This window comes from Suricata suricatta, chromosome 2 (genome assembly GCF_006229205.1).
Source record: "Suricata suricatta isolate VVHF042 chromosome 2, meerkat_22Aug2017_6uvM2_HiC, whole genome shotgun sequence".
NCBI lineage: Eukaryota > Metazoa > Chordata > Mammalia > Carnivora > Herpestidae > Suricata > Suricata suricatta.
In genome coordinates this window covers 126214879-126228989 of record NC_043701.1, presented here as the reverse complement: position 1 = coordinate 126228989, position 14111 = coordinate 126214879, and the positions used below count along the sequence as shown (strand labels likewise).

Sequence of the window (14111 nt, the reverse complement as noted above, 5' to 3'; positions counted from 1 at the left end):
AAGATTTTATTTTAAGCTCAAACTTGACTCCTCTGTGAGTGGATATAGAAATCTAGATTAGAGATTGGAAATGATTTTTCCTCAGAATTTTGAAAGCACTCACCTAATGTCTTCCAGATTCTGGTGTTGCTTTGAGAATTCATACAACTTTGGTTTTTTTTTTAATGTTTTATTTATTTTTGATACAGAGAGAGACAGAGCATGAGAGGGGGAGGGGTAGAGAGAGAAGGAGACACAGAACCGGAAGCAGGCTCCAGGCTCTGAGCTAGCTGTCAGCACAGAGCCTGACGCGGGGCTTGAACCCACGAACGTGAGATCTGACCTGAGCTGAAGTCGGAGGCTTAACCGACTGAGCCACCCAGGCGCCCCACAACTTTGCTTTTTTAATCTTTTATATGAAAGAAGCATGTGGGATCTTTATTTTTCTCATTGTTTAAAAAATCTTTTTTATTTATTTTTGAGAGACAGAGAGCGCGAGCAGGGGAGGGTCAGAGACAGGAAGATACAGAATCTGAAGCAGGCTCCAGGCTCTGAAGTAGCTGTCAGCACAGAGCCCTTCATGGGGTTTGAACCCACGAACTGTGAGATCATGACCTGAGCTGAAGCCGGACGCTTAACCAACTGAGCCACCCAGGTGCCCCAAGCATGTAGGATCTTCTCTTTTGTTTGTGCTTTAAAATTATGCAGTGACATTTCTAGATGTACATCTCTTCATCTGAATGCTTATTAGCTTCTTAGGAGTTGCTTTTTAGTCTGGGAACTTTGAGTTTCAGTTCTGGGAAATTTTGAATTGTTTCTTCAGTTCTTCTTTTGTCTTTTTTTTTTTTTTTTTTTCTTTTCCAGAACTTTTGTTTGGGATATAGGACCACATTGGTCTCCTTTTTATTATATCTTTTCTCTTCTATATTGTATTTGTTCTGGTTTTCTGGGAAAATTTTTACAGCTTTCTAATCTTTTTTATAAAATTTTTTTAATCTTTTATTTATTTTTGAGAGAGAGAGAGAGACAGAGAGAGCATGAGTGGGAGAGGGGCAGAGAGAGAGAGGGAGACACAGATTCTGAAGCAGGCTCCAGGCTCTGAGTTGTCAGCACAAAGTCCAACACAGGGCTTGAACCCACAAACCATGAGATCATGACCTGAGCCAAAATTGGATGCTTAACCAACTGAGCTACCCAGGCGCCCCTACAACTTTATATTCCAAACCTTCTATTGAGGTTTTTCCATTTCTGCCATCACAGTTTAATTTCCTAAAATGTTTTTGTTTTCCAGCAAAATATTTTTTGATAGCTTCCTATTTCTGTATTTTGATTTTTACATTTATCTTGAGAATATTAACATTAAGGTTTTGTTTTCTTCTCCTTTCAGAATCTTGTTATCTTCCAGTCCCTTTTTTCTCTGTGTTTAATTTAGTTTATGTGTTTTAAATTTGATGTTTTTCTCACTCGAAATATATGGTGATTCTTTCTGACTACTCAGATTTAGTAGCTTAAGACTTAAAAAAAGTACATTAGGAACTCTGAGCACATGAGCAAGGTGTGGTTGGTGACTGCACTTTTACTGCTTGGAGATCAGGCTGCTTCTTTAGATAACACCTAATGTCTGTGTATTTAGTTGTGTTTTATGTTAAACTGGTCACGTTTACCAGAGATATACACCAGTCTTTTCCTTCTCAAAGTTTGTACCTATGGAGGTAAACAAATGAACAAAACCAGCTATTGCAGGAGGGTTTGGTTCTTAGCATATTTCAATATGTAAACTTCTACTTGGTTTTCCTGTCAGTAATCTCTGCCTTCAGTTTGCTTTAATATGTGCTCCTGTAGTCAGAAACCCTCCAATAACCTTTTTTAGGGGAAAAATTCTCCATTTTCTATAAAGAGAGAGGAGTCAGTTGTTAGCCATGGAGAGATCTATGTGTCTACCTTCTGCTTAAACAGACAGTATCATTCTTATTAGCCCTACTATCCTGTCAACCAATATTCAGCCATTGTTGGTTTCTGTCTTGTAAATTGAAGTGTTTATCAGCTTTCCCAAATTCTGGCTTTAGCTTAGCCCTCTTTTATTTCATGAAGTAGACTGCCACTGCTATTGCTGTTAAGTTAATATTAGTTGATTCTGCTCATTTTTCTAGTCTTCTGAATTTTTTTTGGAATCTTAATTTTATCATCCACCATGTTATTTTTCTTTGCATCCTGTTGAGTCAACTGAGTACTTGATTGAAGTGTAGGATTAGAGCCCTGTGTATTACTTTTGAAGACATTTAATCAGTTTTATTTTAGTTCTTGGTTAATGCTGTAAATTATGGGTGTTTTTTTAATCCACCTGTAAGTTTATATATTTTTTCTTTTATTCAAAAATGTATTCAGGATCTTTTCCTACAATATTATAATTTTTTAAATTTAGTGTATGAGTTACACTAGCCTCCTCAAAAAGAAGAACTTTATCAATGAAGAAAAAACTTTAGGATCACTGTAGTGAAATAAAATTTGCTCTTGGTGTGACCTTTTTCTTTTTTAGTGCTTACAACCCAACTTGTAAATAATTTTATACTTTGGATATAGATCAACATAAATGGATCATCAAGAGCCTTTCCACCTCAAGGGTCTTTCTTTGAGACATAATTTTCTAACAAAACGGTTTCTCCATTTCCCAAATCAGTGCATTTTAGAAATTATTTTCTTGTTTTACATATTACACACATTAGAGTTGCATGTCTAATTCAGACCTGTAGACAGCAGTGTAGGCAAAAACTAATTTTAAAAGTTAGCTAGGTATTCTCTTACTGTCTTCTTTTCTCATTTCAACTTCATTTACTTTTTAACTATGTTTCTTCTACCTTTTCCAGTTTTCTACTCAATTCTCCTTGGTGGAGAAGATGGATGCAAAAGAGGAGGTGTGAGTAGTTCTTTATTCTCTCTGCATCTGTTAACATCACATCATCTTTCCCATGCAGTATTCTTGTTTCTTCTTAGTTCGTCCTCTTACATTTATACAACCAGTAGGCTTGTTTGGTTTTCCTTTGTATTACTTATAAAGTTTGGTCCATTCTGCAATATTATAAGTAAGGTTTATGGCATTCATTCATAAATATTCTTAGTTACATTTCCCTCCTTCCATTATTTATATATGTCCTTTTAAAATCAGAAAACTCTATAATAGCCATATTGTTTCACTCACTCATCAATGTCATTTATTCAATATACTGATATTTATTAAATTCCCTAGGTATATCAGGTCCTGAGATATAAGATATTGATATTGCTTTTACTAGTAGAATTCATATCTCCTCCCATTTCTTACTAAATTATCCATATTTATATAATTAAAAACCCTAACTTTGCTTTTTGGCCTCCCATCCACATTGCTGAAAACTCTTGCTTTTGGAGCAGTGCGTGATATTATAAAATTAGACTCAGGTTTAAATTCTGGCTCTGCCATATTTTAACTTTGTGATGTTGTATAAATCACTTAATCTTTCTGGGTTTTACATCTCTCAGATATAAAATGTATCTAGTATCTACTTTGTAGGATGAATTGAGAGAATTTAGATGTTAAAGATGAATTTTATTGCAGTTCTTTTGAAATATGATTTTAAGTCTCTTTGGAAATATGAACCATATCATATCGCTATCCATTGCAACCAATAAATAGCAATGACTTACACTTTGGATTGAATTTCCTAAAAAACAGACCTAGAAAAAGTGTTAATGTAGTTGCTGTTTCTTTTCATATCTATGTACTGCCTCTTGGTCACATTTCTGATATAACAATGACAAATTGTGTGCACCTGACAATATAACTTCAAAATATATAAAGCAAAATTTTACAGAATTATAGAAATTACACATAGGCAACTTTACAGTCATAGTTGGAATTTTTAACACTTTTCCCATAGCAATTGGTAGAACAACTACATAAAAAACCAGCAAAGACATTGAAGATTTGAAAAACATTATCATTCATCTTGATTTAATTGATATTTATATAGCACTACATTTCATGCTGTAATAATACATGTTCTTTTCAAGTGCACATGATACATTCTTCAAAAGAGACCATATGGTGGGTCATAAAACAATTCTAAATAAATTTAAAAGTATGGAAATAATACAGGACTGTGTTCTTGGACCATAGTGGAGTTATATAAGAAATTAATAACAGTATAATGTCTAGGGAAAAAATTCAAATGTTTGGATATTTTTTCTTTGTGGGTCAAAGAAGAAAACACAAGGGAATTTAGATGTCATTTTGAATGATAATGAACATGCAACATATCAGAGTATGTAGGTGCATCTTCAGGATTTAGAGAGAAATTTGTATCTTTAAATGCTTATATTAGAAAAGAAGGAAAATAAGGTGCTTGTGGGTGGCTCAGTTGGCTGAGCATTCGACTTCAGTTCAGGTCTTAATCTTGGCGGTTGACGAGTTTGAGCCCCACGTTGGGCTCTCTGCTGACAGCTCAGAGCCTGGAGCCTGCTTCCAATTCTGTGTCTCCCTCTCTCTCTGTCCCTACCCTGCTTGTACTCTGTCCCTCTCTGTCTCAATAATAAATATAAACATTAAAAATATTTAGAACAAAAAAGAAGGTTAAAAAAAGTAATGACCCAAGTGTTTATCTTAAGAGAGAAAAAGAAGTGTAAATAAAACCCAAACTTAAGAACAAGGCGGGAAATAAAAATAAGAATAAATCAATGAAATAGCATATAAATGTGAATAAAACTGCCCTGAGGTAATAATTTTCACTGTCAGATTCCTCCTCCCTTCCCTCTCCTTTTTTTAATATAAATTTTTTCTTAATGTTTGTTTAAATATATTTGTGTGTATAATGTTGTTTTATTTTCTGAGTGTGTGCACAAGCTGGGGAGGGGCAGAGAGAGAGAGAGAGAGAGAGAGAGAGAGAGGGACAGAGGATCTGAAGCTGGCTCCACGCTGACAGCAGTGAGTCTGAAGTAGGGCTCGAATCCACAAACCGTGAGATCATGACATAAGCTGAAGTTAGACCTCAACTGACTGAGCTACCCAGGTGCCCCACCCCCTCAGTCTTTTCAAATCGACAACGTATCTATTTGGTGGAACAGTGAAAGAGCACCTACTCTCTCACACGTTGTCTATTGAAATACAAAATATTACAACCTCGTTTATTGGGAATTTGACAACATCTAGCTAGGGTAAATATTCATTTACTCTTTGATCTAGTAAATCTCCTAGGACTATGTCTCAAACATAGACTGACATAAATACAAAATGACAGGCACAAGGCTACATTCATTGTAGCACTCTCTGTATAATAGCAGAAGATTGAAAGGACACAGGTATTCATCAGGAGACTTCTGACTGAATAAAATATGGTTCATTTACCCAGTGGAGTGTTTTATGGGTGTAAAAGCAAATGGGGATCATCTTCTATGCCATGATGGCCAATACATAATTATGCAGCAAAAATAATAAGATACAGAAAAGTTCATAAAGTATGTTACTGTGTATCTAATTAAATATATTTGTGTGTATATACCTTTCTACTTTTATTTATTTTTAAAGAATTTTTTAAAGTTTTTTAAAATTTATTTTGAAAGAGAGAAAGGGAGGGAGAGAGAGAATCCCAAGCAGTCTCCACACTGTAAGCACAGAGCTCAGTGCAGGGCTTGAACTGATAAAGCAGGATATCACGACCTGAGCCAAAAACAAGAGTCGGACACTTAACCAACTGAGCCACCCAGGCACTCTGTCTTTTATTTTTTTAATTTAGTAATTAATAAAAAATCCATCAGAGGGAATAAGGATAGAAGGAATAGCTAGAGTTCTATGAATATACAGTGCCATGTTTTCTAGGTATGATTTTGAAACTATGTAAATGTTATTTAATTTAGGTATGATCCAAAACAAGTTTTAATCATTAAAAAAAAAAAAAAAACTAGGGGTGCCTGGGTGGCTAAGTTGGTTGAGCATCTGTCTCTTGATTTCGGCTCAGGCCATGGTCTCATAGTTCAAGAGATTGAGCCCTGCATCTGGCTCTGTGGGGAGTGCAGACCCTGCAGATTCCCTCTCTCATCTCCCTCTGCCCGTCACCCATTTGCCCGCTTGCTCTCACAAAGTAAATAAACTTAAAAAACGTAAAAGTGAGAGCAAAATGAAACAAAGAAGCCTAAGTGGTATAAGTATAGGAAGGAACTATTTTAAGTGACTTCAGAACAAGTAATTTGATTATACATGCAGGTTTAGGCATTGTTCCTCCTGACTGCTATTATCACAGATACAAGGCAATATGAATATGTCCCTTAATAAAAAGCACAGTACCATGTATGAGGTTGTCTTCTCTGTCAATCCTGAATTTGATTAAGACTCTAATTTCTGCAATTACAAAAAATTTATATGGACAGAGAAACATGTTTAAAAATGCTATAGGGGTATAGTCCGCAAAATACAGATACTTGAAAACTACAAGCAACTTCATTTCTTTAACAAAGAAGTTTCAGGAGGAAAAGAGGTCAAACCTTACAGATAAAAAGAAATGTAAGTTTCATGTCAGTGAGTTGCAGTATGTGGTATTACTATGACTTTAGTTTGAAAAAGGAAAAAAAGCCCCATGCTGGGAAACTTGAATTCTGACTAATAATGGATAATTTTGTGGAATTAAGTAATTTTTTTTAGTTGAAACTAGATAGATCCTGAGATACACATTGTTGAGGCTGGGTAATGGGCACGTGGGAATCCATCATTTTACTGTCTCTACAAAAAAATTAGATTTTTCAAAATAGCTTTTCTTATACAAGCATACCTCTCAGATACTATGGGTTCAGTTCCAGATCACTATAATAAGTATTGCAATAAAATGAATCCAATGAAGTTTTTGGTTTCCCAGTACATATAAAAGTTATGTTTATACTATACTGTAGTCTAGTAAGTATGTAATAGCATTTTGTCTTTCTTAAAAAAAAAAAAAAACCAAAATGTATTGCCTGAATTTTAAAATATTTTATTGCTAAAATATGCTTACCATCATCTGAGCTTTTAACTAGTTATCTTTTTGCTGGTAGAGAGTCTTGCCTTGTTGATGGCTGCTGACTGATAGGTGGTGGATCCTGAAGGTTGGGAGACTATTGCCATTTTTTAAAATAAGATAATGAAGTTTGCTGCGTTTATTGACTCTTCAGGAATGATTTCTCTAGCATGTGATATTTTTTGGTAACATTTTACTGATAGTAGAACTTCTTTCAGAATTGGAGTAAGTCCTCTTAAACCCTGCTGCTGCTTTATTAACTAAGTTTATGTAATATCCTAAATCCTTTGTTGTCATTTCAATAATCTTCACATCATCTTCACCAGGAGTATATAGCAGCTCTGGGAACACTTTGCTCATCCATAAGAAGCAACCCATCATTCAGTTTTATCAGGAGATTGCAGCAATTCAGTCCCATTTTCAGTTTTACTTGTAGTTCTTTTTCTGTTTCTGCCACATCTGCAGTTAACTTCTTCAGCTGAGGTCTTGAGCCCCTCAAAGTCATCCATGAGGTTTGGAAATAACTTCTTCTAAAAATCGTATTAATGGTGATATTTTGACCTTTTTCATAAATCACAGATGTTCCTAATGACATCTAGAATGGTGACTCCTTACCAGAAGGTTTTCCATTTAGATGGTTAGATTCATCAGAGCAATCACCATCTGTGGCAGCTATAGCCTTATGAAATGTGTTGCTTAACCACAAAGACTTGAAAGTCAAAATGACTCCTGGATGTTAATGTTAACAGGTATGAAAACAACATTAATCTCATGATTCTCCAGTAGAGCTCTTGGATGACAAGGTTCATTGTCAGTGAGCAGTAACATTTTGAAGGGAAATTTTTTTTGAGCAGTAGGTCTCAACAGTGGACTTAAAATACAATAAACCATGTTGTATACAGAGATGCTGTATACAGGCTTTGTTGTTCCATTTATAGAGCACAGGCAAAGTAGATTTAGCATAATTTTTAAGGACCCTAGGATTTTCAGAATGGTAAATGAGCATTGGCTTCAATTTAGTAACTAGCTGCATTAGTCCTTAACAAGAGTCAGCCTGTTCTTGGAACCTTTGAAGTCAGTCATTGACTTCTCTTCTCTAGCTATTAAAGTCTTAGATGGCATCCTTACCAAGAGAAGACTGTTTTGCCTAAATTGAAAATCTGTTGTTTAGTGTAGCCACCTTCCTTAATTATCTTCTTTAAACTTGCCATATTCTTCTACATCAGTTGTTGCTGCTTCCTTCACCATGTACTTCTATATTGTGGAGATGGCCTCTTTATTTAAACCTTATAAACCAACCTCTGCAAGCTTCAAATTTTTCTTCTGCAGTTTCCCCACCTCTCTCAAGCTTTAATGAGAATTGAAGAGAGTTAGGGTCTTGCTCTGGATTAGGCTTTGACTTAAGGGAATGTTGTAGCTAGTTTGATTTTCTATTCAGACCATTAAAACTTTCTTCATATCTACAATTGAGGATGTTTTGCTTAATTATTAATGTGTTCACTGGAGTAGCACTTTTAATTTCCTTCAGGAACTTTTCCTTCACATTCACAACTCGGCTAACTGAGAAGTCTAGCTTTTGGCCTGCGTTGGCTTTCGGCATGCATTTCTAGCTAAGCTTAATCACTTCAAGCTTTTGATTTATAAAGTGAGAGGTGAGTGACATCTTTTCACTTGAACACTTTCCTTGTTCACTTGAGCATTTGAACACTTGAACATTTCAGTGTTATTAATTGGCCTAATTTCAATATTATTGTGCCTCAGGGAATAGGGAGGGAGAGAGACAGGGAAATGGCTGGTTGGTGGAGCCCTCAGAATCTACACATTTTTCAGTTATGTTCACTGTCTTATGTGGTGTGGATTTGTTGTGCCACCAAACTCTTACTGCTAGTGCCATCAAAGATCACTTATCCCAGATCACCATAATAAATATAATATTAATGAAAAAGTTAGAAATATTGAGCAAATTACCAAAATGTGAGAGATGTGAATTGAGCAAATGCTGTTGAAAAAATGCATCAGTAGACTTGTTCTTACTCAGTGTTGCCACAAACCTTCAGTTTGCTTAAAAAAAAAAAAAGGCAATACCTGTGCAGTGCAATAAAGTGTAATAAAATGAGGTATATGCTTGCATGTATAAGAAATTGGAGGCATTAATCTAGCATATTAAATAATTGGCAAATTATTTATGAATTTATGTTTGTAGCTTTCACTCTTTTATGGTAAAGATCCACAGATTAAAGGTGAGATCAGGAGTGTTTGGGTGGCTCAGTTGGTTAAACTTTGACTCAGGTCATCATCTTGTGATTCCTGGGTTTGAGCTGACAGCTCAGAGCCTGGAGCCTGCATCGGATTCTGTGTCTCCCTCTCTTTGCCCCTCCCCCACTTGGGTTCTTTTTCTCTCCCAAAAATAAACATTAATAAAAACAAATAAGGGGCGCCTGGGTGGTTCAGTTGGTTAAGTGTCCGACTTCAGCTCAGGTCATGGGTGCAAGCCCCACGTCAGATTCTGTGCTGACAGCTCAGAGCCTGGAGCCTGTTTCAGATTCTGTGTCTCCCTGTCTCTCTGCCCCTCCCCAACTTGTGCTCTGTCTCTCTGTCTCAAAAATAAGTAAACTATAAAAAAATAATTAAAAAAATAAAAGGTGAGATCAGTAAACAGTAATGATTTTCGTTTGAAGGACTTTGTGTTATTTATTAAATTCAGGGATTACAGTTGATCTAATAAGAATTAAGAGATCAGAGCAATTCCTGTTAAGAAGGTTTGATAGAAGGAAACATTCATTTTGTGAATTTGCTGAAAAAAATGAGTACATTTAAATTCAGTCTTGTGAAATCTTTCTTCAACTAAAAATAGAAATTTTATGAAATGGTGATATAGTATGCATGCCCCCAGCATAATCCCCCAATCCTAGGATAAATCCTGAGGTACCTCAGAAGACATACTTAATACTTTGTGCTTCAGTGCCCCCTTGTGCCTATTATGAAAAGGTACCATTAATTTCTCATGGAAAATTTGGGATATACGTATATTCTAAGAGCTCCCTAGAAATAGAACATTTGTAAGCTTAGAGATAGGGTTCCATATTCTAAACTTTCTGGTACCTAAGATTTATGTCCTTTTGATTTCAGGGCATGCTCCTCTGTTAACACATTCTCTTCCCATCAGAGCTGCTTCATTAACAATTATATGACATTTAGGGAGTGAATAGTGTATGTATGTTTAATCTTAGTTTTCAGTGTTTTTATTTATTTATTTGTTTATTTTTAGTGATTTTATAGGTCTTTCCTCACCCTTACCTCAATTCCCACATTTGCCTTTTAAAAGCAAAAAAGAGGGAAACCTGAAAGTGGATATGTCAGAGGACTCACTAACTGGAGTTTTTCCTTCCTTTCTTTCAAGGAAAATAATCCTGGAATCAGCCCGTGCCATAATAATGTGGTATAATTGTAGAAATGTTTGCCCTGCCAACATACCAGGAGGTAGCCTGCATTTGAGACTGTGCTTTCATTCTTCTTTTACCTTAAGAAGCATATAATACTTTATAGGGGCACCTGGGTGGCTCAGTCAGTTAAGCGTCCAGTTTCAGCTCAGGTCATGATCTCAAAGTCATGTGTTCAGGCCCCACATGGGGCTCTATGCTAACAGTTCAGAGTCTGGAGCCTGCTTCGGATTCTCTCTCTCTCTCTCTCTTTCTCTCTCTCTCTCTCAAAAATTAAAAAAAGTTAAAAATTTTTTTAAAAGGAAAGAAAAAGCTTTGGGATGCCTGGGTGGCTCAGTCGGCTAAGCGTCCAATTTCAGCTCACATGCTGATCTTGCAGTTCATGACTGTGAGCCATGTGTCTGGGCTCTGTGATGACAGCTTAGAGCCTGCTTCGTATTGTGTCTTCTTCTGCCTCTCCCCTGCTCAAATTCTGTTTCTCTCTCTCAAAAATAAACATTAAAAAAAATTTTTTAAGCTACTCCTAGGAATTGGAATTATATTTGCATTATGGAACTTATGCATTTGACCTCTTTTCTATAACAACAGTATATAATTAGCATAATCTCTAATCATGCCTCAGAAGATCAAAATCAGAATTTAAGATTTTTTCTAAATAAATTATGTTGGGGATTTATTAACAAGCATTTGTAATACTTAGGACTTTGCATTTAACTTGGATTTTTCTTCCTTAGATTTTTTTAAGTTACTGTCTCACTTCTTTAAACTCTTTTCGTTGCATCCTCATGCCTTCAGATTTGTAAACTACTTCTAGGTATCTCTTTTTCCTCAACCTATAGAAAAGCTCTCTCCATTGATTTTACCCCCATGCTTTAAAAACATTCTCAGAATTTGAGATCCTGGAAGGCTCTTTCCTTCTTGTTAGGTCAGGCTGCTTCACTCTCCTTCACTTTTTCAAATGTGTAGAAATTACTCTTTTGTCTCTCAAGCCGCCTTACATTGTTGGCTTTCCTTCTGAGCCATTCAGCAGTTCTTAGTTTGTTCAGTGGTGCTACTGAAAAAAACAGAGAAGTCTAAAGTTAAGTGTTTTCATTTGTGTATCATTATCTACATAATTGTCCAAAGGCTGTTAAGTTGCTTAATTTTTCTATGCCTTAGTTTTCTCTTTCTTAAAACCTTGCTTGGAGCATTGTAAGTACTCCCAGTGACAGTTGCTGCTGTCATTACTGTTGTTATAGACCCAACATTTCAATTATAAAGTCCTAAACCCCATTGCGATGGTATCTGGGATGGGTGTTTTGGGAGATAATTAGGGTTAGGAGGGCCCTTTCATGATCGAATTAGTGCCTTAATAAGAGACAGCAGAGAGCTCTCTCTCTTGCCACTTCCAAGAAGAAAGGTTATGTGAGCTCAAAGTGAGAAGACAACTTGGCTACTACCCAAGGAAAAAGTCTTCCATAAACTCCATGAACCGACCATGCTGCCACCTTGAATTCAGACTTACAGCTTCTGAAACTCTGAGAAAATAATTTCTCTTGTTAAAGCCAACCCAATCTATGGTATTTTGTTATGACTGCTCAAGCAGAATAAGACAGTTATCATCATCATGATATTACATTTAATACTATATATAATTTATTCAAAAGATAGCTATATATTGAATTTTGTAATAGGAGTTTTCTTGACAGGTCAGGAGTAGAATTCTTTTTCATTAGATGTAAAGAAGGTAGTTGAAACTTAAACATCTTTGAATAGTTTGCAATTCTTGATACATTTTGTTGTTCACCAAGTAGTCATGTGAAAAAGATCATTAGGCAAGTAATTCATAGAAGGGAGGAATTTGGATTATACATACTGAAATCAAATTTGGTCTCTCTTTTTAATTTTGGTATTTATATCTTCATTTGACCACCACTTCCCATTTTTTGCCCATACCCCTCCAACAATCTCACTTACAGACTTAGTGTGGACAATCTGAGGGCCATTTTAAGTGTGTCGTCTTTGACCTTTAAGCCAAAAAGGAGTCAACTATTCAAACATTACTTTATATTCAGTGATTTATCCTATGCTGTGTGTATGCATGAGCTATTTCAGTGTTTTTATTGACTCCATCATTTACTAGCTGCTTGACCGTGGACAGCTAATTTCTATATTTTAGTTTCCACATGTAAAAAAGTTGATAATAATACCTATTTACTGGGTGTATGTAATGATCAAATAGCTTAATATCTGTACTTGGCATATAGGCACTATTGACATGTTAGCTTTAGGGTTTTTTTTTTTTTAGTTTATTTATTTTTGAGACAGAGACAGAGCATGAGTGGGGGAGGGACAGAGAGAGAGGGAGACACAGAACCTGAAAACAGGCTCCAGGCTCTGAGCTGACAGCACACAGCCTGATGCGGGGGCTCAAACCCACAAACCATGAGATCATGACCTGAGCTGAAGTCGGCTGCTTAACCGACTGAGCCACCCTGGCAAGCCACTAGGTTATTTTTCTTTTATTTTAGTCGTTGGTATTATTTTTGCTGCCATTATAAATAATACTTAGTAATCTTATAGGTGGTTTGTGTGATGATCAAATGGTTTAATATATGTGCCTGGCAAAAATTAAACACTGTTGAAATGTTAGCTGTTTTTATTGTTACTGGTATTGCCTTTATTACCATTATCAGTAATAAGTTTGAATGCCATTTGAGAGATGAAAGATTATCTTTGTGATTCCCAGACTTGTTTATAACTTTTAAAACCTAGACTTATATGCCGTCATATGTATGTATTTTAATTTTACTTGTTAGGATTATTATTTTAGTAACATTTTGGTGTGAATCATACTGGATTCCTCTATAGAATTGTACTTACAGTTTTAGTTCACCATGACAAATTTAATATAACTACACAAAATACAAATTTGGTTATTAAAAAGTTAAATTACACTGGCTAGGGTGAATATAATAAAAAAAAAAGAAGAAAATGGCAAGTGTTGACAATGATGTGAAGAAGTTGGAACCCTCCTACATTGCTGATGGGAATGCAAAATAGTGAAGCTACTGTGTAGGATAGTTTATCGGTTCTCAGAAAGTTAAACATAGAATTTACCGTATGATCCAACAAGTCCACGTTTAGATATATACCCCAAATAATTGAAAATAGGAATTGAGGGAGATATGCCAGTTTTCATTGCTACATTATTCATAATAGCCAAAAGGTAAAAACAACACAAGTTGTTCATCAGCGGGTGAATGAATAAAATGTAGCATATATATGTAATAGAATATTACTCAGCTATAAAAATGAATGAAGTTCTGATATATAACATAGATGAACCTTAAAAACATTATGCTAAGTTAAATATTCCAGCCAAAAAGGGACAGTGTATGATTCCTTTATATGAAATATGCAGATTAGACAAATTCATACAGCTGAAAGTAAGATTAGAGGTTAACAAAGGACTGGGGAAGAGGAGTTATTGCTTAACAGATAAAAGGTTTCTCCTTGTGATGATAAAAAAGCTTTGGGTCTAGATTCTGTTGTTGGTTGTATAATGTTTTGAATGTAATACCACTGAGTTGTACGCTTAAAATATGCCTAAAATGGCAAGTTTTACATTATATATTTCATCACAATAAAAATATTTTTTTTAGTTGAACTTTAGTTTTCTTTAGATAAGCATTTC

At 35.4% G+C, this 14111-nt stretch overlaps 1 protein-coding gene across 7 annotated transcripts in view; it reads left to right on the top strand.

The window, feature by feature from the left end:
* Positions 1-14111, top strand: part of JMJD1C (jumonji domain containing 1C) — a 253319-nt gene that overhangs the window by 59485 nt on the left and 179723 nt on the right. The gene's annotated exons all lie outside the window — the stretch shown is intronic.